This window comes from Triticum aestivum, chromosome 4B, assembly GCF_018294505.1.
Source record: "Triticum aestivum cultivar Chinese Spring chromosome 4B, IWGSC CS RefSeq v2.1, whole genome shotgun sequence".
NCBI classification, from domain to species: Eukaryota; Viridiplantae; Streptophyta; class Magnoliopsida; order Poales; family Poaceae; genus Triticum; species Triticum aestivum.
In genome coordinates this window covers 420,658,450-420,684,693 of record NC_057804.1, presented here as the reverse complement: position 1 = coordinate 420,684,693, position 26,244 = coordinate 420,658,450, and positions in this window count along the sequence as shown.

The window sequence follows — 26,244 nt, the reverse complement described above, 5'->3', positions numbered from 1 at the left end:
GCCGGAGACCCGCCGGAGAAGCTCCGCCGCCCACGCCCGAGGCCGCCGCTGCCTTCCTCTGTTTCCGGTGAGCGCGCGCGCACAGGGTCAGACGGCCAATCACGTGTTGACAAGTGGCAGGTGCTACAGTGATCGCTACAGTATTTACAGAACAGAGGGTTTTCTTTCTGTTTTTTTTTTCAGATTTCCACCTAGAACTTCTTCTAGCTATATCTTTTAATCCACACGTCCAATTTAAGTGATTCTTTTTCCTACGTTTCCATGTGATCATGACTATTGAGTAGCACCATAATTTTCAACTTTTGAACGTTTCAAATTTGAGCAATTCAAATTTAATTTCGTACTTTCATAATCATATTCTGCAAACCATGTATTATGTTCAATTGATTCCTTTTGCCCGTGAACACTTGTATCAAATACTTGCTAAAAATATTCTGAACACTCATATTCAAATATTTTTTGAACTGTTCTGAATTTAAATTTAATTCAAACCTCATCCCACTATAACTTGCGTTGTAGTGTTCTTATTCCATCAATTCTTTTTGCAAGTGAATTCCTATGACATATGCAATCATTACACCATTTGGATGTTCTCCAAAATACTTTTGACCTTGTTCCATAATATCTCCAACGTAATCTTATATGGCAACAATTCATCATCCATCGACTCTTTCGAGTTAATTCCTTCACCTTCCACCTTATATCACCGTAAAGACCAATAGTATATATTAAGCCTGCATATTTTGTTGTTGTTGCTTAACCTTGCCATATTTGTGTTTCTTTTTCTTTTGATTCTTCTATATGGCATGGTTGTTTATTTGGTTTCTTTCTTTTGCGATAGATTGCTCGGAGCATGACGAGTAGAATTATCAGGATTGTGAGTGCGACAATCTTCATCAAACTTACAGGCAAGTTACACCTTGATCATCCTTTATCCTATTATTTTTCTATGCATGTAGTTATATACATATATATCACAATACCATATTATGCATGTATAGGAATACTATATATTTTGCTATACTGTTGAGCTATCTTCCCGTCATTGCAGATCATGGTAGTTGTAGTTTTGCTATGCTTTCTAGACGGGGGTTGGTTCGTGTGTTCATTGAGCTTATGTGAGGATTATATATATATATATATATATTATATATATATATATATATATATATATATATATATATATATATATAACAACTTGAGTAGTAATTAAGGATTTTAATTCACCTCTGGGCGGAAGTCGTATTGCTTGGTGTCGAGGGAAGACATCATGGGGTCTTGCACCTTTTCTGAGGCCATGCGCTCATGAGAGTGCACCCTAAGTGGAATGCCGCCCAGGTTCAAAAAGATCAGACAGACTTAGTGACTAGCAGCTTCCATGTGTGACCACTGGCTATATGGGCTCTGGCTTAGTTGATCAGTTTTTGGAACCCTGGCCCAGACAGTGTCGACAGATGTAGCATATGTGTAGGTGGGATGTGGCCGTCAGGTGGTTAAGGGAACCTCTTTTGAAAGATTCGTCTCAATCTTCGAATCGGGTCCAGTGGGTAAAGTATACTAAACTCTGCAGAGTATTAAAAACTAATCATGATTAGCCATGTCCCTGGTTATGAACAAATTTGAGTGACTATGCCACTACAGTTGTTGGATGATCTTGACAGATGATACTTTAATAAAATCTAGTGGGAAACTTAATAATGGGGATAGGTTGGTGTTGGATTGCCCAATTCAACCATATGTATTAATTGTAGTAAGAAAAGATAAAATTTGATTATTATATTATGTAGTTATTAGAGAAAAATTAGCTTTTCTGCAAAACAACCACTACACTATCCTCTTGATATACCTTGCATATAGTACGATGATAATTTGCCTCCAATTTATTGGAAGAAAATCGGGCTACCCAAGCAGTGACTTACTCATACTCAATAAATAGCTCATGCAGACAGGCGCGGCCCGGTGTATTGATGTAGACCAGGCCGCGAGAGACAGACGGTAAAGACGACCGTAGCATCAGAGCCGGCACAGACAGACGAACCGGCCCTGGCGTTGTAAGCCGGTGCGGACGAGCAAGTTGTCCTCCTCGTTGTAAGCCGGCGTGGTCGCGAGAGACGGCCACGACGTTATAAACCGGTGCGGAAGTCCGTTGAGTAACGACGACCACCTGATGCCAAAAGATGTTGGCGTGCCTCCATCTCCGCGGTATAATATCACTTTTTGTCATAAATAATGGCCCTGCACAAAAATGTTGCAAGCCAGGGTACTTATTCTTTAAAGAAATAAACATGTGCTATAAAAATACTGAGTACAGATAGCACCTGATTTGTTTTCCGGATGAACGCGGATACCAGTACTAGATAATGTTTGGACGTATTGCGGCCTTTGGTATGTAAATAGAACTGACAGCCTCCGTATCAAGTATTCTGATGATTCCCTGTTTTGCACAGGGCGCGTGTGTCGTCAGAGTTGTCCAGTCTGTAGTAAGTGTACACTGAAACATGATGTGACTAGACCAGGAGCTGGTTTTGCTTGCAAGTGGCCATGACTTCTTTTGCCAATGACGTGACAACGGCAAAACAGTGGTTTTAGTTGGAACTTGGGCCTAGATACTCATGTATTTGCATAACACTTAGCATCTTCAGTACTCCCTCTGTTTCCCTTATTGTTTCTCTTAACTCCTGAACGATCCTTTGCGTAGCTCTATCACCACATCCTCCCCGAACAGCTGCTTTGGCAGCCGCGCTGAGCCATCAAGCACCCATGACGCAACGTCAGCGCTGTTCAGCAGTGGCAGTTTGCCTTCGCTCTGCAAGAAAACACACAGCTCGTCGCTAGCCCCGATCAAAGCCGTGGTTGTGTGGGTCGGAGACGAAGCGGCCCAGAGCAGAGCGGCGACTGGCGGCTCGAGACCACAGCGGGTCACAGCGGGTCACAGACGCGGCGGTTTAAGGTAGCAGCGGACCACGGCGGGTCGACGAGGTATAAGAGGCGGGAGCGGACCCGTGGAGATTTATGGTGGAGCAAGGCTGCCTCTACCTAGCCCAGAGGTGAAGGCTCGGCGTTCCAGCATGAAGCCGCGGGGGCCCGTGGCGGGTTACTGCAGCGGCGGATGCAAAACGACCGCAGCGGATGCAAAATATCGGCGACAGAGGCGAACTGCGGCGGCGGGTTTTCGAGGCCACGAGAGTGGATGTATGGCCGGCTCAACACGCCGCCGTAAACACGAAGCAGGACGGCTCAAAACCGGCTACGGCGGGTCACTGCTGAGGAGGCGCACGGCAGCGCGGGATTCAGAACCGGCCCCGGTGAAGGCGCGACGGTTTAAAGGTGTTGAGGCGGCCGGCTGTTTTTTGGAGGCGGAGGAGTGACGGAGCACGGCCGGCTCAGCGACCGGGCATTAGCTTTATCCGTGGCGAAGGTAAGTGGTGGTCCGAGCGGCAGAAGTAGGCTCAAAGTCGAGGACGATTCAGGGTAAGCCCATAAAGTCGAGGGTGACTCGGATTAGGCCGACCCCTTGGTAAGTCAGTGAAGTGCGGGCAGAAACAGCCGTGGCCGTGGCGTGCCGCAGTGGAGGCGAGTCAAGGCTGGCGAGGCGACAGCTGAGCCGGCCTAAGGCGCCGGCTCACCGGAGACCAGCAACTTGGAACGTCACGGAGGAACAGCCACGCGCGACCACGAAGGAGGAGGCCGGAGCTACTTCAACGGGGCCGGCTGGGAAGGAATCAGTCAGGCGGCGGCCCAGCGTAGGTCGAGTGTTGGAGGCAAACCTCCAAGGCGAAGCAGAGCTAGCACAGGCCTAGCGGCGACTCACCCGGGGCGAATGGTGAGGCGCGTGGATGCAGAGCTGATGCGGGCGTGCGAAGGCGCGGAGACGCCCGGTGGTTTAAGCAGGGCAGAGCCAGTGCGGTGGAGCCTGCTGGTGTAACCGGCGGCAGGTCAGCCTGAGTAGTGAGGTGAGCAGCAACTCGGAGACGACTTGGATCGAGACCGTCCCATATCCATGTCAGCAGTCGGAGGATCAGTTGAATCGGTCAAGCTCGTAACTAATAGCAATAGGCAGGTCAAACCGGACCGGGTCAAATCGCTTGCGCCGGGGCGGTTTAGCACAGTCGAAAGTGACAACTTGGAGCGAGGGTGACCGCCGAGTCCGTGCCCTTCTCTGGGTTGGAGAGGCGTGGACGAACCGGCGACGGGTTGGAGTGGGCGGCTGAGTCGCGCGGGAGGCGGCGGCGAGTCAGCTCCGTCGAGGGCGGAAACTCAGCGGCGATTTGGCCATGACAGACGCAGCGGCTCAGAGGGATGGCGACTTATAAGGGCCAGCAGCTGACGGATTGGAGGCGTGAGCCGGCGATGGCAGAGGCACGGTGGTTCAGCGGTGTGACGGCTGTACGTTGGCCACAACATTGGCGGCTTTAAGGCAGTAGCAGTAGATGCGAGCCGGACCGCTGTGCGCTCACACCCGTGTGCGCGGAGCCGAGCAGTGGTAGGCAGGGCCAATCCGAGTTGGAAAATAGAGAAAGACCGACCGGCTCTTGGACCAATCCGGACCGTCTTTGACTCCCTTGGTTGATGTAATGTACGGCAGATGGTAGGATCAGCAATCCAATTGAGGCAAAACTGGACCATAGTCCTTGGACAACTCGAGGACGCACGACTTGACAATTCCGACTTGTCGGCAGTTATCGTTTGGAACTTGACGATCCAGTCAAATAGGTTGCAGCGGAAAACGCCTGTCTCGACGACCTTTTTATTTGATCGCTCATCCAGACAAACGACAGTTGATTTCTTTTGAACCCAAATCTCGTGATCCCAGATCCAAAGTTGAACAGCAAATTTAATCCGCCCAGTAATTGCTCAGATCTGACTTAGACTACTGATAAAAAACATAGCCCTCGTAGATTTCTTGCAGAATGGCTCTCCTTTACTGGAAAAGCCGTGAATCTCTTAATCCCCGAAAAAGATCCCTTTAAGAACTCAGCACCACCATGCGCAGGCCGACTTAGTCGTGAGGCCAACGCATCTATGTAGTAGCTTGAGAGGGATTGGGCACAATCGAGAGAGGCAATACGCAAGACAAAGGATTTAAACAGCTTCGGGCCCCGGGAAACATCATCCGGTAATAGCCCTACATGCTGTTTGTGGCTAGGTCTCATTATGCTCATGAGGGAGTCGCCGTAAACCGGCTCTCCTCTAGTTGTGTCTAGCCCTAGAGATTATTTTTTGCTCGTCCCTCTTTGAGGAGCCCTGCCCCTCCTTATATAAGTTAAAGGGGCGGGTTACATGTAGAGTCCATCTCGGACTAAGACTTAAACTATTTTGACTTCCCTTCCTGGGCTTCTTAACGTCTGCCGGTTTAACATTGTCTGCCGGTTTAACATTGTGTGCCGGTTTAACATGGTCTACCGGTTTAACATTGTCTACCGGGTTATGATTGACTTTAACACCTGCCGGTGCTACCATCTGTCTTAACTCTGCCGGTTTAACACTCACCGATTTACCGTCTGTCTTAGCCATCTGTCTTAACTGTCTGTCTTAAGTGTCTGCCTTAACTGTCCGCCGGTTTACCATCCGTCGGTTTACCAAGTCCCAGCCGGTTTACAACTCCAGTCGGGTCATACCGCGGGGTATATCCCCGACAGAGTGTCCATAAAATTTAAAAATATTCATGAGTTCAAAATTAAAGTGCCCATGAAATACAATCGAGAAATGAAGGCTACAATTTAAATACAATCGATCTTAGCTAGCTATCTGTTCACAATCTTTTTGCCCTTATTTTTCGTAAATGGAGTTCTTCTCTTGAACGGACGTCCTTTAGGTAGGGTGGTCCTGCTTCTTCTTGTGGTGTATGCTGATACTTCATCGTCGTCGTCATGTTCCATCTTCGGGTCGCCGTACTTGTCGAAGTCTTGCTCATTGGCAACTCCATCCATTCCGATGATCTTCCTTTTGCCTCTCCTCACGACAACACGACTGGGCTTTGGCGGGTCGGTAATGAAGAAGCATTGGTCCACTTGGGAAGCCAGTACCCATGGCTCATTTTTTCGCGATGAAGTTTGCGCCCGCGGTCTTGGATTTGGCTTCGGGTATAACCATGGTGGTGAAATACCGGTCTTCTTTTATGACGCTCTTGGCCCATGTGACATGGAACATCGGGACCTTCTCTCCAGCGTAGCTCAGCTCCCAGATCTCCTCGATCCTTCCGTAGTATCTGTCCTTGTCGTTACCGGTGTAGGATTTCATCGTTACCCCGGAGTTCTGATAACCATCGCTCTTCATGTCCTTTCCCTCGGTGTAGAATGTGTAGCCGTTGATATCGTACGCCTCATACGTCATCAGGTTGTGCTCGGCGCCCTGTAACAAGGCGAATATGAGTTGTTCTTCCGCGGAAGAATCCTCATGTAAAGGGTACGACAGAAGCTTCTGCTTGAACCAATGTGTCGGGGATATACCCCGCGGTATGACCCGGCCGGAATCGTAAACCGGCCGGGACTTGGTAAACCGGCGGATGGTAAACCGGCAGACAGTTAAGGCAGATGGCTAAGATGGACGGTAAACCGACAAGTGTTAAACCAGCAGAGTTAAGACATATGTTAAACCGGCAGACATTGTTAAACTGGCAGACATTGTTAAACCGGCTGATGTTGTTAAACCGGCAGACAATGTTAAACCGGCAAACAATGTTAAACCGGCAGACATTAAGAAGCCCAGGAAAGGAAGTCAAAATAGTTTAAGTTAAAGTCCGAGTTGGACTCCACATGTAACCCGCCCCTTCAACATATATAAGGAGGGGCAGGGCTCCTCAAAGTGAGAGGCAAGCAATAATCTCTAGGGCTAGACACAACTAGGAGAGCCGGTTTACGGCGACTCCCTCATGAGCATAATGAGATCTAGCCTCAAACAACATGTAGGGTTTTTATCGGACGATGTTTCCCGAGGCTCGAAGCTGTCTAAACTCTTGTCTTGTGTTGCGTCTCTCGATTCCGCTCAACTCCTTTCAAGCTACCACATAGATGCGTTGGCCTCGCGACTAAGTCCTCACACTAAGGACATCTGACGTGATAATTCCACGACAATTGGGGCCCACCGTGGGGCTCGCGCACGATGGTGTTGAGTTCTTGGAGGGATCTTTTCTATGGATCGAAAAGTTCGCAACGTACCTGATGGAAAAAAGCCGGAGCTGAAGATAACATCATCGACGAACCGTCGAAACAAGATTTAGAAGATCTAGTTCAAAGGAAGCTAGGGTTTTGTCGTAGGCGCCGCCGAACGCGTCTACACTAATCGGTCAGTCCGATGGATTGAGGACTGCTGCAGAGACCTGTCTGCTCACGTGAGGACCAAAGTCAATTCGTCAACTGGGCACTATTTTTTTGCTCCTTGCATGTTGAAGCGAACAATGCAAAGAAAGAAGAGGACCACAATGGTATCCACTGCTCGTATCTGCTGTCGCGGTTTCTGAGTTTGTACCAATCCGCCGAGACCGAGTCACCTCGCTCCGCCTCCGGTTTGTCTCCACTACACCTACCAGCCACTGTTGTTCTACGTTAAAATCGCTGTTGCAGCTGCTTCTGATCAGATCATCATCAATCGAGAAAGTCTTACTGCAGTTTGCTCCTCACGTGGTGGTCAGGCTGGGCCACGAGTGCCGACTAAGCCTTGGACAAGCCGCCGGCCGCCTCGCTTCTGCCGAGGGCCCCGTCTCATCTACAGCTGTGGCCGGTGCGCCCAACGTTACTGCTTCACATCGCCATAAACCGTCGCCGAGTTATCTCCGAGCCGCCGGGTCAGACGGTTGTACTTCAAAGTAGCTGCGCGGCCCAGGTTTTCCTTGCTTGGTAGTGCCTTGCTTGCGGTTTTGCCTTTGAACAGATGCATAAAGGACGTGATATGTGCCACAAAATTTCCTCACGTAAGTCTGCTAAGCATGCTAGCTCACGTTCAAAGCCAAAGATTAAGCCGGCCATGACCCGGATGGATTGTACTTTGACTCTGCTTCCAAATCACCGCTACGCCAAGAGACGCCTGGCTTCCTTCTGTTTCCAATCCGGAGTGGGCCTCGCTCTACATCGGCTTCCGATCCGCTGCTATTAAGTCGCCATGGCCTCTCATTGCCTCCGACCCGGTCTGCGCGTCCGTTAAATCGCCCGGCTGTGCCCAGCCTCCTCTGCTGACCGTGGAGTCTGCGCTCGCCTGCCCAAACCGCCACCTCCGCGCCACGAACCGTCGCCGGCCGGTCTCCAGGTCGCTTTGCTACAAGCTGCCGCTGACCGGAGTCGCTGCAGTGGGCCTCCGCGGAGCCACCAATGCTCTCTGTCCTGAGTCGCCTCGCCTCCAAGTTTCGTCGGCGCTTCTCCGCGGCCGCTGCTGAGCTGTTTTCGCTTTGGTAATCACCGACACGCGGCCTCACCGAGTCACCGTCACGGCCGAATTAAATCGCCGCCTTCGCCGGGTCACCCTCCGTCCGCGGCCGGCGCCAGTTCTGCCCTACCTAAGCTGCTGTCTTGGACCTTGCCGCCTCGTCGTGGCCACGTTACCTCGCATAGCAATCACTGTCGTCGCTGTCGGGTCAGCACCGCGCCTCCGCCTTGGGCACGGCGCCACCGCTTCATCGGTTACTCAGAGTCACCCCCACGCTCGGCCTTCAGCGCCCTGAACCGGCCGGTCTTGAATCGCCTCCGCCTTACCACTGCGCCCTGCCGGGTCTCCCGCACCTCATTCCGCCTCCGCCTCCGTGGAGTCGCAGTCCCGGTGATTGAACCGCCCCCGGGTCAAATCGACCTGTACAACAGCTCTTGTTATTTTTCTGCCGCTTCTCCGCGGATGCTCAGACTTGCCATTGCACCTCCGCCGTCGCCGTCGCGCTAGGGAGTCACCGCGCTTCAACCGCGCCCCGTCGCCACAGCCTCAGTCCGCCGAATCACCGGCATCCCTCTGCCGCGGTCTCCGCCTTTGTTGAGGTTCGGCACCTCCGTCTCCGCCTTCACCGGCCACCTCACGGAGTCGCCGTAGTGGATTTCCCTCCTGGCCGCCCTCGTCGAAACACCGCGCCTCGCCGGTCTTGCCTCTGCGTTGAGCCGGTGCCGGATCACCATCACCGCTGTAAACCGCCGCGGCTTTGTTCCCTCAAACACCGACTACGCCGTGCCCCCGCAGGACCTTTGTGCTATGGAGTTGCAGTAACAAGAAACAAGCTCTGTTGTTGGATGCTGGAAAAGTCAAAGGTTCGCCACCAGGCCCATGTGTTAGTAGAATAACTACTACAATTACAAGTGTTGTGCTGGTTTGCTATCGAATAAAAGAGCATGGAATACAGTACAATGGACGCATCAGACATCTAATATGTCTTGATTACGGTATCAAAGAAAAAAAGAAAAAGAAAAAAAAAGAAGGGGTCATGTGGATGGTATGCTAAATCACATCAGCGGAGCGCGACGTGCATATTCAGTGTTATATGGCACCAGCATCAATAGTTACTACCTGTGAAAAATATATCAGGTGATCCTGTCCTATCTATTTCATCTGTGTACAATAATATGTTTTCGTACAGTTATTCTGTCTTACAATGTTTATGCAGGATAGTTATGTGTGACGAAAGTAATGTTATACCACGGATACGGAGCATGTACCAATATTCTTTTGTACTAGCGCTTGTCCGTGTCGTGATGCTCGATGGATACATACCTTCACCGTGGTGATGATCAGCTCTGCGGTGGATAATTTACTGGCCTGACATATCAGGTATAATCCATCCAATATTATTTTTATATTGTTTTCTTTAAAAAAGAGCAATCACTCCGGCTTGCAAGGTTATCTAAATGCAGGACCTTAAACTGCCATATTGGTGCAAATTTAAAGGCCGTCAGAAAATTTCCGGCTTAAAAAGAAGGATTCCGGTTTAATATCTGGTTTAAGGGAAAGTTATCTCCCACCAAGCTTTGAAGCTCTCGATAGCCCGGTCAAAATACCAGTTCAAGAAGAATTTATCTCTTGCAAAAAGACAAAAGGTTGCCGAAGAGAACCTGCTGCCCTGACGCGCGGTTCAAACATGGGTATCCTGCCTTATGGGCTCATTTTCATATGATCACTTGGGGGCTTCCTGTTCAAACATAGGTGTGTTCACCAAAGAGAACATAGCATGACTACCCTCTTGATGCAGCTATCAAGCCAATACTATCATAAGGGGCCTAAGAGAGTTTGTTGCACAGCACAACTCAAACATAGGCACCCGACAAGCACAACTCAGAAATATGTCGCATGGGAGTTTCTGCTTGCAAAGCGAAGTCCTGTTCATTAATCCGGCTATCATGCCACAACAAAGCTTGGGAGCTTCACACCCAAGGGGCCAAAGAGAGTCTTGTTGCTACGCATAGCTCAACATAGGCACCCAATGATCACAGCTCATCACGTTACTTGGGGGCTCCTTGTGTCAAATACCAAGGAGTTTGAATGGACCCTTGTAGCCGGGTATCGACCCACGGCTTGGAAGCCTGGTATATTTACCTAAAACCCTGGGTTAACCTGCCTTCATCAAGTAAGACACTCCTATCCAGGTCATCCTGGCACGACCCTCCGAACGTTTGGTAGTTACTCTCATTGAGACCCTGCACTTGTCAAAGTTAAAACGGTGATTGGTTAGTTGGAGGTCCATCTTAAAAGGCTTTGTTAAATGGTTCAACTCAGCGGCCTGGCAGCCCACAAAAAGCCTCGAATTTGGGCCTGGCAGCCCTCAAAAAGCCTCGACTACACGGTTTTATTTGCCTTTGTCAAGATTTTTCTCTTGTGATAAATTTTATGTTGAACCGGTGTCTATTGACCCGGCATGACTATGAGTCATCAAATTAACCTGGTGTTCATTAACCCGGCTTGACTTTCAACTACAAGTTGCCAGTACATAATCACTTATAATTCAGTGTTTATTGACCCGGCTTGGCTTTGGACTATAAGTCGCTAGCATATATTTGGATTGTGCCATTGGAATTATGCGCTTATAAATCATTGGTATATTATTCAAATAGCCAAACATGGCTGGATTTCTATTATGGTTATCAATGACCAGTATTATGATCAAGGTTTTCAAAGTCGCTTTAGCGCAATGGCTATCATATTATCAATGGATATGGTTTATTCTACAATTGAAGGAATAGTCCCGAGTTGCTGCAGGCTTACAACCCGGCACTTGGGGGCTACATTATTTAAGTTGAGATTACATCAAATATGCAAGTCTCATGTCGCTGCAAGCATGCACCATGACACTTGGGGGCTAATGCAAAGTCATTCTTTGTTCATCTTATTGAAGACCCGACTCATCACATTATAATGAGTCGGCCCGTGGGGGCTACCAATTGCTCCTGTCAAACAATTCAAGGTACAAAGTTTTTTTTATTCATTATATTGAAGGGTCCACTGCTCAGTTGGTAAAAGCACTAGGCTCTTAACCTTGTGGACGTGAATTCAAGCCCCATGATGGGGGTTACATCATATGATGTTATTTTCATTGACGTATACATCAAAGTCCCAGCTCAATATTATCTTACTAAGCCGGCCCTTGGGGGCTACACGTTGCTGTTTAAAGTTTACAAGATTATATTTACAAAGTCCCTGCTCATTATTGCATAATGACCCGGCCCTTGGGGGCTACACTGGTTGAAGTTTTTATGAGCATCAGGAAATTACAAGTCCCAGGTTGCTACAAGCATGACAACCCGACACTTGGGGGCTACATATGGGGAATACTCAATTCTGACTAGTGATTGAGATGTACAACCTGGATTTCTTAAAGATTGTGATATTTATATTGAAGCAAATCTTAAGTTGTTGCTATGCTACCTTCTTAAGACTTGAGGGCTACAAGTGATAGTCATATAAGAGGTATATTTTCAAACTGGATGTTAACTACAAGTATGACCCGGTGCTATCAATATTTATAAACCGGCAAGTTCTACATTCTTAAACCGGCTGAAGATCAGATGAGGATTTCAAGGACCCTTATTTTTGTTAAGTCATTGGGAATTGAGTCAAAGAAGTTATTCTTCACAATATTTCTCTGTGATAAACCAGTGTCAGCAAGTTGATTATGAAGCTGGCCTATTAAACCGGATTTTCTATAAGAAGGAAGTGACAAGGACTTAAGGATGATCAGGATCAGTTTAACATGGATAAATCCAAATTAAACTGGGGGCTAATGTCGGGGATATACCCCGCGGTATGACCCGGCCGGAATCGTAAACCGGCAGGGACTTGGTAAACCGACGGATGGTAAACCGGCAGACAGTTAAGGCAGATGGCTAAGACAGACGGTAAATCGGCAGAGCTAAGACAGATGTTAAACCGGCAGACATTGTTAAACTGGCAGACATTGTTAAACCGGCTGATGTTGTTAAACCGGCAGACAATGTTAAACCGGCAGACGTTAAGAAGCCCAGGAAAGGAAGTCAAAATAGTTTAAGTTAAAGTCCGAGTTGGACTCCACATGTAACCCACCCCTTCAACATATATAAGGAGGGGCAGGGCTCCTCAAAGGGAGAGGCAAGCAATACTCTCTAGGGCTAGACACAACTAGGAGAGCCGGTTTACGGCGACTCCCTCATGAGCATAATGAGATCTAGCCTCAAACAACATGTAGGGTTTTTACCGGATGATGTTTCCCGGGGCCCGAAGCTGTCTAAACCCTTGTCTTGTGTTGCGTCTCTCGATTTCGCTCAACCCCTCTCAAGCTACCACATAGATGCGTTGGCCTCGCGACTAAGTCCTCACACTAAGGACATCTGACGTGATAATTCCATGACACAATGCGTGAAACATGAGTTGTGCTCTTTGATTATATCTCCGTCCGTCCTCTGTTGGCCTCGGTCATTGTCCGTCTTCTCAATAAAGGTTTTGTGCTCTACCACCTAAGGATCGACCACGTCTATGTGTTGTAGCGCGACTAGGTTTGCTCTTTCAAAGTCGGCGAGTCGACTCTCGAAGTTGACATGCATTTCGCGGTGACCCTCACGGTGACCCCATCCAGCGAGCCTGCCGAGGTGCCTGTTGACGGGCAGACCAACGGGGTTCTCGATGCCTAGATAATTCATGCAGTAGGAGATGCACTCAGAAAGCCCCTGGCTATGCTTCCCTCTGGACGTGACATGTTGCGAACGTATCCCTTGATGACACCATTCATACTTTCGAACGGCATCATGCTGTGCAGGAACGTCAGCCCGAGTTGGATGATATCCTCCACGATATGGACCAGCAGATGCACCATAACATCGAAGAATGCGGGCGAGAAGTACATCTCAAGCTCGCATAGTATCACCACGATCTCTTCCTGTAGCCTTCTGAGTTGCCTCACGCCAACCGACTTCCGAGAAATGACATCAAAAAAGTTGCATAGGCCAAATAGCGTTTCACGGACGTGCACGTCCATGATCCCACGGATTGCAACTGGAAGTATCTGCATCATCAGCACGTGACAGTCGTGAGACTTCATCCCGCTGAACTTCTGCTTCGCTGGGTCTAGGTATCTGCTTACCTTCCCCGCGTAACCGTAAGGAAGTTTTACTCCTACGAGGCAGGTGAAAAACTGACCGATCTCCTCCTGACTTAGAGTGAAGCATGCGAGAGGGAAGTCATTTCCGGTCTTCTTGGCCTTTTTGCCTTTGCGACGACTTTCCATGTCCTGCTTCGCCTCATCATCATCATCATCATTAGCATGAAGCTCCTCCCTTATGCCCATTGATTTCAAGTCTGCCCTTGCTTTCGGCCCATCTTTGGTCCTCTCTGTCATGTTGAGCAGGGTACCAAGCAGACTCTCGCACACGTTCTTTGTGATATGCATGACATCAAGGCTGTGAGGCACACGGTGGATCTTCCAGTACGGCAAGTCCCAGAAAACAGACCTCGTTTCCATACCTTCAGCAGCGGCTCTGGCGCCTTTCGCTTCTTTCCCGGCTCTGGCGCCTTTTGCTTCTTTCCCGGCAGTGGGCAATCTTTCCAATTTTTCAACAGCTCGTCTATTTCCTCGCCGCTCCTCATACGCAGGCGTCTTCGGGGTTCGGTTTCACCATCGAACAGATCCTTGCGTTTCAGCCATGGGTCATCGTCGCGAAGCCACCTTCGATGTCCCATGAACACGGTTTTCGAAGACCTGGGATCTCTATCTAGCTGGCGATACGTTGTGTCATCCATGCACCTGACGCATCCAGAAAATCCGTGGACCACCTGCCTCGCGAGATATCCGTAACCGAGATAGTCGTGCACCGTCGTGAGTAGTGCAGCTCTCATAGGGAAATATTCTTTCTCTGCAGCGTCCCACGTATTGGCCGGCGTTTTCCACAGTGTGTCTAGCTCCTCTTTCAGCAGCCCCAAATACAGATAGATGTTGTTCCCTGGTTGTTTCGGCCCTTAAATTAGCATACTCATGTGAATGTACTTCCTCTTCATGCACAACCAGGGGGAAGGTTGTACATCCACACAAACACAGGCCAGATGCTATGTGTGCTTCTCTGGCTGCCAAATGGATTGACTCCATCGGTGCTCGTGCCCAGCACGATGTTCCTTGGATCCTTCCCAAATTCTGGGTGTTCGAAGTTCAACGCTTGCCACTGGCTCTCATCCTTAGGGTGACTCAGCATCTTGTCTTTTTTATTTATCTCCGGATCATTTGCGTCATCTTCTCCTCCCTATCCGCGTGCCAACGCAGGAGCTTTGCTACCTTAGGGTCCGCGAAATACCGCTGCAGACGAGGAGTGATCGGAAAGTACCACACCACTTTTCGAGGAGCTTTCTTCCTCTTCTTGTATCGAGTGACGCCGCACACCGGACATATGGTAGACTCCACGTGCTCATCCCGATAAATGATGCAATTGTTCATGCACACATGGTATTTCACGTGCGGTAAGTGTCGTGGTTCTAAGTCTGACAGTAGAATGGGGGGTAGGTATGGAGAGGCAAGATCCTAGCTACGGAGTAGTTGTACACACGAGTGTTTAGCGAGTTTAGGCCCTTCTCGGAGGAAGTAATAGCCCTACGTCTCGGAGCCCGGAGGCGGTCGACTGGTTTCTGTGTATATGAGTTACAGGGGTGCGAACCCTTTACACTGAGGAGGGGGGTGGCTTATATAGAGTTCGCTAGACCCCTCCGGCCCTCAGTTATGCAGGGTTTAAAGTACATTAAGACAGGGGGTTACTGGTAACGCCCTCATAAAGTGCTATGAAGACTATTAAAGCTACTTAATGACAAACCGTTGCATGCTGAGTGACTTCAGGTCTTCTGGCCGTCGAGTGGTTAGCTTCATGGTCGAGTGGCTATCTTCATCGTCGAGTGGCTATCTTCATCGTCGAGTGTTCTTGGGTTCGTCGAGTGCAGTCCCTCTTGGTCGACTGGAAGGTAGCTTCTTCTAAGGGTGACCTTGGGTATGGTATCCTAGACAGGTCCATGATCCTACCCTAGGTACATAACCTCATCATTAGCCCCTGAATGCATCGAGGTTTGAGTGAGGAAGGAGTTGATGATTTTCTCCGACCTATTTCCCGTGCTTTGATTATGTCGTGTCCTGGATCAGCGATTTTCTTTTTGGCGTTGTCATCAACTTTTCTTTCAGTCGCCTTGATCCATTCCTTTCTTTTGTCGAGTGAACTTTTGAACTTTAGTGAACTTCCGAGCGACGGATCGCAGGAAAGATATCGTCTGACAGATTGATCTGCCGTTAGCGGATTTTGTGGGATCCGAATTTTGGGAAGCGCGCGAAACGGGGCGGACCGCGGTACTCGGATGGGATAAGGCGTGGACGCCTGATTTCCATGCCGCCTTTTTCGCCACGTATCGTGCGCGCGCGACTGTTTTGGGATGTGACAGGATCGCCCGGGTGTACTCGTCAGCCACTCGGAAGTGTCCTTATATAAAGCGCCGGGCGAGGGTTTTTGAACAGTGCCTTCTCATTCTTCTCTCCGCCCTCTCTGCCTCCGCCCGCTGCTCCCGCTCTCGCCTCTGCTTATCCACTCTTCGAGCGCTTCGCCGGCGACAATGGTGAAGGAGAAGACGGCGGCCTTGGAGCGCGCAAAGAAGGCGACAGCGGCGGGGAAAGCGAAGGGGAGAGCGTCCAGTCGGGGCGGATCTTCGTCAAGGTTCCGCCTGCCAGAAGGCTGGGTCCAAGGGGATTGGATCCGCTTGACCATCACCGAGAAGGATCTCAATGACCTGGCCAACGAGGGTCTGATCCCCTACGGGTCAGCAAGGCTTCTGTCACGCCCAATATGCGACCCTATCCAAAAGGAACTCGAAGGTCCCATCAAGGATAGACCCGCATATTGAAACGCTTTTGCAAGGTGGATATCATTACATCAACATTACATAATAGATGGGGATACATACATAAGGCATACAATGCCACACGAATACAACATCACAATACATTAGAGCATCATCCGACTACGGATGAAACACAAACAGAAACTCAACGACATCCACCCTGCTAGCCCAGGCTGCCGACCTGGAACCTATCCCCTGATCGAAGAAGAAGCAGAAGAAGAACTCCAAGACAAGCAAACATCGCTCTTGCATCATGATCATCGCAAAACCTGAACCTGCAACTGTTGTTGTAGTAATCTGTGAGCCACGAGGACTCAGCAATCCCATTACCATGGGTATCAAGACTAGCAAAGCTTAAAGGGAAAGGAAGGGGTAAAGTGGTGAGGCTGCAACAACGACTAAGCATATATGGTGGCTAACATACGCAAATAAGAGCGAGAAGAGAGCAAAAGGAACGGTCGTGAAGCTAGCAATGATCAAGAAGTGATCCTGAACTCCTACTTATGTCAAACATAACCCAGAAACCGTGTTCACTTCCCGGACTCCGCCGAAAAGAGACCATCACGGCTACACACACGGTTGATGTGTTTTAATACAGATCTGGTGTCAAGTTATCTACAACCGGACATTAACAAATTCCCATCTGCCTATAACCGCAGGCACGGCTTTTGAAAGATTATACCCTGCAGGGGTGTCCCAACTTAGCCCATGACAAGCTCTCGCGATCAACAAAGGATATACCTTCTCCCAGGAAGACCCGATCAGACTCGGAATCCCGGTTTACAAGACATTTCGACAATGGTAAAACAAGACCAGCAAGACCACCCAATGCGCCGACATCCCGATAGGAGCTGCACATATCTCGTTCTCAGGGCAACACCGGATGAACACTACGTACAACTAAAACCAGCCCTCGAGTTTCCCCGAGGTGGCGCTGCAAGTGGCTCTGGTTCGGACCAACACTTAGACAAGCATTGGCCCAGGGGGGCTGTAATAAAGATGACCCTTGGGTTAATTACTCCCAAGGGAAATATAGGTGGTGGTGAGGCAAATGGTAAAACCAATGTTGGGCCTTGCTGGAGGAGTTTTATTCAAAGCGAACTGTCGAGGGGGTCCCATAAATCACCCGACCGCGTAAGGAATGCAAAATCCGGGAACATAACACCGGTATGACGGAAACTAGGGCGGCAAGAGTGGAACAAAACACCAGGCATAAGGCCGAGCCTTCCACCCTTTACCAAGTATATAGATGCATTAATAGTAATATAAGAGATATTGTGATATCCCAATCAAAATCCTGTCCACCATGGAGAAATCTTCAACTTCACCTGCAACTAGCAACGCTATAAGAGGGCTGAGCAAAGTGGTAACATAGCCAAGCAACGGTTTGCTAGGAAGGGTGTCAAAGGTTAGAGGTTCATGGTAATTTGGGAAGGCTTGAAGAACAAGTGATAGGTAGCGCAGCATAGCGATAGAACGAATCAGCTAGCATAGCAATGATAGTAGTGAGATCCAGGGTAGCGGTCATCTTGCCTGAAATCCCGCAAGGAAGAAGAACGAGTCCATGAAGAAGACAAGCGGACGTAGTCGAACGAATCTCACAACTCCGGAACGAAACCGAAGGCAACCCGGAAAGAAGCAAACAACATGGTAAACAAACATCACAAAACATGGCATGATGCACAATCAAGTATGATGCATGTCCGGTTTAAATAGGCATGGAATGGCAAAATGCAACAAACCATACTACAAGTTAAGTGGAGCTCAATATGCAACGAGTTGCATATTGACAAAACACCACATGCAATTATTTAGTTCTCTCTCGGTTATGTACACATCAATATTAAATGTTGGTTAACATGGCAAGAGGTGAGGCACAATAAAACTACCTATCTAAGCAAGTTTAAATGAGGCCGGAACAACAAAACAATAATTCCGAAAAATCCCCATGTGCAATTTATGAATTTGGTACTGTTCTGCCTATTACATAATTTTAGAGTTGTTGAACATGCAAAGTAAGTGCATCATGTTAATCTATGCATTTTTCCACCCCATTTACATATAAAGTTTATTAAAAACCGAGCTACGGTTATTTAGTTATGAAATAAATCATTGTAACATGGCATTTATGCAAACAGCAATTTTAAATATTTTAACATGGATGAAAGTGGCATATTATTAATCTACACAAAATTTTAAGCAAGTTACATATATAAAACATTTTGATATGATGCACGGTTGATGAGTTATTATATGCATGACACTTAGGGTTTTTTCTGCAAATCTGTAATTCCCTGGAAAATTAGCAAATTCGCAGATCTGGGAAAAAAACGCTATCGGGCCGAAACTGCAGGCTGGCCCAACAGGAGAAAAAAAATAAAGGAGGGGCGATCTGGAGGGGGCTGCTCACCCATGGGCTAAGGCCCGGTTGAGGAAGAAGGAGGCCGGGCAGGCCAGCGGGGCAAGCGGGCCGGCTGGAAGGGGCGCTGGGCCTTGGCACGGATCTGGGGGCGCGCTGGGCTGAAGCGGGTGAAGGGCGACGCGGTTGTGGCGCTCGTCTCCAGCGGGACCGGTCAACGAACATGACGGCGCACGGGACTCCGACGACGAGGCCTTGGCGGCGAGCAGGGCGGCGTCCAGAGGGCCGGCGGATGACGGGGATAGGGGGATCCGGGCGCTCCTGCCCGGATCTGGCCGGAGGCGGGGCCGGACAACGAACTACGGCGACGGGCGGCGACGACAACAAGCGGCGATGGCGGCGGTTCCCTGCGGGGAAGAGAGAAGAAACCGGGTGAGGGAGAGACGCGGGACGGGGAGGCACGGGGCGGCGAGCTCCTGGCGAGGCCGGCGGCGGAGTGACCGGCGGCGAGACAGGTGAGGCGAGGCGGCGGCGGGGCACGATCTGGATCGGGAGCTCCTCTCCCGATCTGGATCGCTCGGGCGAGCAGGGAGGCGGCACGGTTCGGGCGCCGATGGGCTTCCAGGGCCCGAACTGGGCTTCGGCGGGCCCTCGGCGGTGGGACGGGGAGGCAGGGCGACGTGGCGTGCGCTGAGAGGCTGGAGGGTGTCGGCTGGAGGCGGCGCGCCCACTGGCGACTCGCTAAGTGGCGCTGAGGAGGTGGCCAGCACGGAACACGATGAGGGCGGCGGCGGCTGAGGGTTAGGGCACGGAAATGGAGGAGGGAGGCGGCTAGAGGCACAGATTTTGAGGAGGGGGGTTGGCTGCTGCCAAAAATGGAAGGGGAGGCTTCCTTATATAGGTAGGGCTAGGGTTTGAGGGGTTAGGAGGGGTTTCCGGACCCTCGGATCGCGATCGTGCGCTCCGGACAAAGGGGGGGGACTAGGTGGCTGCAGGTGGGCTGTGTAGAATGCCTCGAGCTGAGAAGAGAGAGAAACAGAGCGACCCGGTGGCAGCTTCCGGATACCGAAAACGTCCGACGCTAGACCGGCTATAGTGCGGCTGTAACTTTAATGGTTGGGCTATCAAACGGACTCTGAATGCGATGAAACTTGACAGGCGGCCTGTCTACACTATAATACGACCGCACGACAAGTTGCAACTTATTCCGAGAACATTTTTATGCCACTTATAAAATAATATTACGGAGGTGCCGCGGGCGCGTGCAAGTGTGGTCGGGCTCAGAACGGACAACGGAGAGAACCGGCGGAACCCCAACGGATGCAAGTTTTGGAAAACATGCAGATGATGACATGAGAGGAGATGCATAACAAGAACAAAATGCAAAACAACAGACAAAAACCCAACCACGGAGGAAATATCATATCGCATCTCCGGAAAAGGCAAGAGTTGGAGTTACGAATATGGAAAGTAGCATCCGGGGCGTTACAGCTTCCGGGGACCGAGTGTCAACCGCAGCCGCAGGAGGGTGAGTGCGTTCTCCTAGCCACTCACATAGATCGTGGATTCTCTCTGCCGCCAAGTATTTTCTTCCGAGGGTTTCTGAACTTTTTTGTGGCGCAACTCCACCATTTCACTCCCAATTCCATCGCCCATCTCGCTGCTTTCGTGTCCATATGCGAGAACTTCCTGGGTTGTCGACCGCACTGGGGTCTCTTCAAGCACATATTCACCTGTCGCTCATAGATGGTGAAAAAGGCGAGTCCGGACGATGAGAGGACCAAGGTTATTCAGATGTGTGGGGGTCTTGGGATTCAGATGAGGAATAAGAGCACTTTCCCGGCCATGACCCTGCCTGAGTCGGTCAGAGGGTGGCAGTCGACTTGGTTCTACTACCAAGACGAGTCGACACCGGGGCAGTCGACTGGTCTCCCTCCGTTCTCCATGGACCGAGTGGACAAACCCTCTTCTCTAAAGGTGCTTCCTGAGGAGAAAGCCCAGGTAAAAATGTTGATGGAGCGCGTAGTCCAACTCGTTCGGGACGGAGTGACGGGTATGGATCTTCTGGAAGTCTTCCTTAGGCGGCACATCCAACCGCTTCAGTACCGAGGCCACCCGATGTGGCTGTACTGCGGTACCGAAGACACCACTCGGGTCCATCCAGAAGCGGTCGATGATGCCACGCTGGAGAGGTGGGTGGCCGCTATCACAGGGAACAAGGACAACCCTCGAGGGGCTAGGAGGATCCCGCCACTCGACTGTACCTATACACCGGACACGGTATGACCACTTATCTCCGATTGTAAGTTTGCTTTACCCATTCCGCTTCGCTGCGAATTGGTCGATTGATCCTTGTTTCGCTCTGTTGTCTGACAGGCCACCACTGAATTATACTCGATGCCCAATGGGGCGCAGACGCCGACTAAGGAGGAGGAGGGAAGTGGGGGCGAAAGCCCGGAGGAGTGGGATTCGGATGCTGACGACGACGATGAGGGTGATGACTCTGGTGAGGAGGAAGAGGAGGAGGAGGAGGAGGAAGTTGCACCTCCTCGCTCGGAAAGACGCTCGAAGCTTGCCCATGATCCCGCGGCCGAACGTGGTAAGGGGGTCGCAATCGCCACGCAGTCGACCAAGCGCCCTCGGACTACTTCTCCGGTGCCGACTGAGAAAGCTCCGAAGCAATCTCGAGTGGCACCGTCGAAGTCGACGAAGGTCCTGCCGAAGATGAAGATGGTGATCCCCACTATCTTAGGGTAATGGTGTAGCTTGAGTTTGTCTGTTCCCCATGAACTTATTCTTGGTCGACTCATGAGCTAATCGACTGACTTCTGGAACTGTAGTGCTGCTACTTCTGATACCTCGGGCAGAGCTGAAGATCAGGAGATGGAGGACGCTGTTACTTCAAAACCTGGTATGACTCTTGTAGTTTCGTCTTCGGTCGATTGGCTTCTTGTCTCTAATTTTGATTCTTTTTCTGCAGCTTCATCTAACGTTGTTATCGACCTTCCCGATGAAGACGATGAGGAACCACCGAGGCAGAGAAGGAGAAAGAAAACGTCTGCTGGCAAGGCGACTCAGGATGTGCCAGTGCTCGAGACATTGGTCGTGGAGGGAGACAATGTCGCTCGGCCTACCGAACCTTTGCGGTGCCGTTGACGAGTGCTCATCCTTCATCGTCGAGTGCTGCTCAACCCTCGCTTTTCTCAACCTACCACGTTCCAGAAGACCAAGCTAGTGCTGCTAAGGGAGCAATACGCCAAGCGGGGGTCATGATGGAGCAAGTGAAGGCAATACGAGAAGCCAGCCAGGCAGCCTATGACGCCAGTTCAGCTCTTCAGAGTAATGTTCAGGTCACTCGATCACTGCCTGTTCTATTAGGATATGATATCTGAAAAACTCTTCTTTCTGAAATTCTTAGAGTTTGTCGAGTTTGTCCTACACCCAGTGGGTCGATTGAAATTCCGTGTTAGTGGGGGCACGCTAAGTGCACCCACTGGGTGTTGAAATTCCGTGTTAGTGGGGGCACGCTGAGTGCACCCATTGGGTGTAATCCCCAAGGTTATGGTGGACTACTGGCAGTCGACCATAGTCTTTATGTCTTAAGTTTTTTCCTTACTCGACTAGGTCGAATAGATTCATAGACCGGTGGGGGCACGCTGAGTGCACCCACTGGGTGTAGTCCCCGAGACTGTGGTCGACTGCTGGTAGTCGACTATAGTCTGAAGAACACCTCCCGTTTTTTTGTTGTTGGTCGACTGGTCGACTCTAACTGATGAAACTAGTGGGGGCACGCTGAGTGCACCCACTGGGTGTAGTCCCGGAGACTATGGTCGAATGTTTGTGTTCGGCCATAGTCTTAGAAACGCTATGATTGTTCCTTAGTCACTCGGAAGCGAATTGTCTTTGATGTTTGTCGATTGGACCTTCGCAGAAATCTTGTGATCTTGTTTCTCGCTATGCCGAATTGGAGCGCAAGTTTATCCAGCTTGAGCTTGACCAAAAGCTTGTCCAAGAAAACTTCACGAAGGCGAAGGAGGAGGCAAAAGGTATGTTCGGTGAGAATCTTGACGACTGTCCTTGCTTTTTGCCTGCCTCCGACTCTGATCTTATTGTGATTTCCGCAGAAAAACTGAGGGATGCTCTGAAGAAGAAAGACCTTGACTTGGCCAAGTTGCAGAAAACGGCTTTAGAGAAGACCAAGCTCGCAGATGAAAAGCTGGCTTCAGTCACCAAGCTTGAAGAAGAAAACACCAATCTAAAGGCTGCTCTTGATGCTGCCAACCAGGAGATCAGTCGACTGAAAAGTGACAAGGTTGCCCTGAATGACAAGGCCAGTGAGTTGGAGGGAAAGAAGAACGATCTGGAGGCTTATCTGGATGGACTCGCCAAGAAGCTATTCCTTATGCTTGAAGGTAATCTTTTGTAACAAACGGACGTTTTAACTGTGATCTCTGATTGTTGTCTTGACTCGGTGGTTGTGTTTGCAGAATTTTGCCAGGACTTTGAAGAGGAGACTGGTTGACTGGAAATAAACCTGGATCCCATCAACTCTCCCGTGAAAGATGAAGTCGCCATGAATGTGCTCCGGCTTGAATCTCGCGTTGCAGCTGTCGTCGACTATCTTGCAAGGCTGAAGGTTGCAACTTCTCGCATCGACACAACACTCTGGCCAAGAGAGACGCTCCAGAACGACCTCGAGTGTCTGATGACTCGACTGAACGAGGTCCCAAGTCGAGTGCAGGAGTGGAAGAAGTCTTCTGCCAGGTGTGGCACAGATGTTGCTCTGTCTCTGGTCCGCATTCACTGCAAGGATGCACGAGAGGATAAGCTGGTGGCCCTTAGGGTAGCTAACACCAAGAAGCATGATTTTCGATCTTTCATGGAGACCTTCATCGCCGCTGCCACTCGGATTGCAGATGGTATCGACCTTGATGAGTTCGTTGCACCTTCCAGCCCTCCACGGGAGGGGTAAAAAACTTCTGAGCTTGATACTTTAAATTTGCCTCGGTATGCCGAGTGAGTTTTGTAACCGACAAACCTTAACAGGCTTAGCGCCTGAGCACTTTCGGTTCCGTTAGGTGTTATCCGAACTTGGATTTGACGTTGAATATGTTTGCATTTGGTTTGAGGTGTCTTTTGCAGGTCAAAGCGAGGCGCTTATTGCAATCGACTTGTTCCCCGATACACTTAGGCAGGCGCTGGGCTGCAGCTAAGCCCCCGAGTGGGAGGTTTGCTCTCCACTCGGTAGGATTTTCAAAAACTTAGGCGAGCACTGGGCTGCAGCTAAGCCCCCGAGTGAGAGGTTTACTCTCCACTCGGTAGGATTTTCAAAAACTTAGGCGAGCACTGGGCTGCAGCTAAGCCCCCGAGTGGGAGGTTTGCTCTCCACTCGATAGGATTTTCAAAAAACTTAGGCGAGCACTGGGCTGCAGCTAAGCCCCCGAGTGGGAGGTTTTCTCTCCACTCGGTAGGATTTTCAAAAACTTAGGCGAGCACTGGGCTGCAACTAAGACCCCGAGTGGGAGGTTTGCTCTCCACTCGATAGGATTTTCAAAAACTTAGGCGAGCACTGGGCTGCAGCTAAGCCCCTGAGTGGGAGGTTTGCTCTCCACTCGGTAGAATTTTCAAAAACTTAGGCGAGCACTGGGCTGCAGCTAAGCCCCCGAGTGGGAGGTTTGCTCTCCACTCGGTAGGATTTTCAAAGGGTACCTCTAGAGAAGGAGGTAGCAGTCGACCTGCACCTCGTCCTCCTTGCAGAGCGTATGTTGTATTTGTGGCGTAGCTTGGAAGGAGAGGGTAGCAGTCGACCTGCGCCTCGTCCTCCTCGTAGAGCGCACGTTGTATTTGTACTTAGGCGAGCGCAATGCTGCAGGTAAGCCTCCTAGTGGAAGGCTGGCTTACCACTCGGTAGGATTTTGTTTAACTTGGGCGAGTACTTGGACTGCAGCTAAGCCTCCGAGTGGAAGGCTGGCTTACCACTCGGTAGGATTTTGTTTAACTTAGGCGAGTACTTGGACTGTAGCTAAGCCTCCGAGTGGAAGGCTGGCTTACCACTCGGTAGGATTTTATTTAACTTAGGCGAAACGGATTCCGCAGCTAAGCCTTCGTGTGGGAGACTAGCTCGCCACTCAGTTAGGATTTTTTTACAGACTTAGGCGAATCGGATTCGCAGCCAAGCCACCCACTGGGGGATTGTTTTATGTGGACAAAAGTAATAATAATTTCTTGGAAAAATTATAAAGCTCTTGTCTTTGATAAATAAACTACATAAGTGATTTTATTACAACTCATCCGAGTGAATACTTAAGTGTAAAAGGGGCGGAGAAGCTCCGCGTTCCAAGCTCGGGGCTCGTCAATCTGATGCTCGACATTGTAAAGACGGTATGCTCCATTGTGGAGAACCTTGGTGACGATGAAGGGACCTTCCCAAGAAGGAGCAATTTGTGTGGTTTCTGCTGATCCACTCGGAGAACTAAATCTCCTTCCTGGAAGGCTCGACTCTTCACGTTTTTGGCGTGGAAGCGACGTAAGTCTTGTTGATAAATGGTCGATCTGATCAGAGCCATCTCTCTTTCTTCCTCTAAAAGGTCGACTGCATCCTGCCGTGCTTGTTCTGCTTCAGCTTCGGTGTAGAGCTCGACCCGGGGAGTGTTGTGGAGAAGATCACTCGGCAAGACTGCTTCAGCGCCGTAAACCAAGAATAATGGAGTTCTTCCAGTCGACCGGTTGGGCGTGGTCCTTAACCCCCAAAGCACCAAGGGAAGTTCGTCAACCCATGCACCAGCCGCATGCTTAAGATCACGCATCAAGCGGGGTTTCAACCGTTTGAGAATCAAACCGTTGGCTCGTTCTGCCTGTCCATTCGACTATGGATGGGCGACTGAAGCATAATCGACTCGTGTGCCTTGAGATGTGCAGAAAGCTCTGAATTCTTCGGAATCGAAGTTTGACCCGTTGTCAGTGATGATGCTGTGGGGGACTCCATATCTGAATATCAGTTCTCAGATGAAGGTGACAGCAGTACCGGCATCGAGGTTCTTGATAGGTTTGGCCTCAATCCACTTGGTGAACTTGTCGACTGCTACCAGCACATGGGTAAAACCGCTTCTGCCTGTTCTCAAAGGGCCGACCATATCCAGCCCCCATACTGCAAAGGGCCAAACAAGTGGTATGGTCTTTAAAGCTGAGGCGGGCTTGTGTGACATATTGGAGTAAAATTGACATCCTTCACACCTGTCGACTATCTCCTTTGCCATTTCATTCGCTCTGGGCCAATAAAAACCCGCTAGGTATGCTTTGGCCACGATGGTCCGAGAAGACGCATGATGACCACAGGTCCCCGAGTGGATGTCGTTGAGAATCATTCGACCTTCCTCCGGTGTTATGCATTTCTGGCTGACTCCAGTCGCACTTTCTCTGTATAACTGACCTCTCATGACGGTGAAGGCTTTGGATCGGCGGACAATCTCCCGAGCCTCTTCTTCATTCTCGGGAGTTCTTTTCTCAAGATATAGGCAATATAGGGCACTGTCCAATCGGGAGTGATGACCAAAACCTCCATGATCAAGTCGACCACAGCTGGGACCGCGACTTCA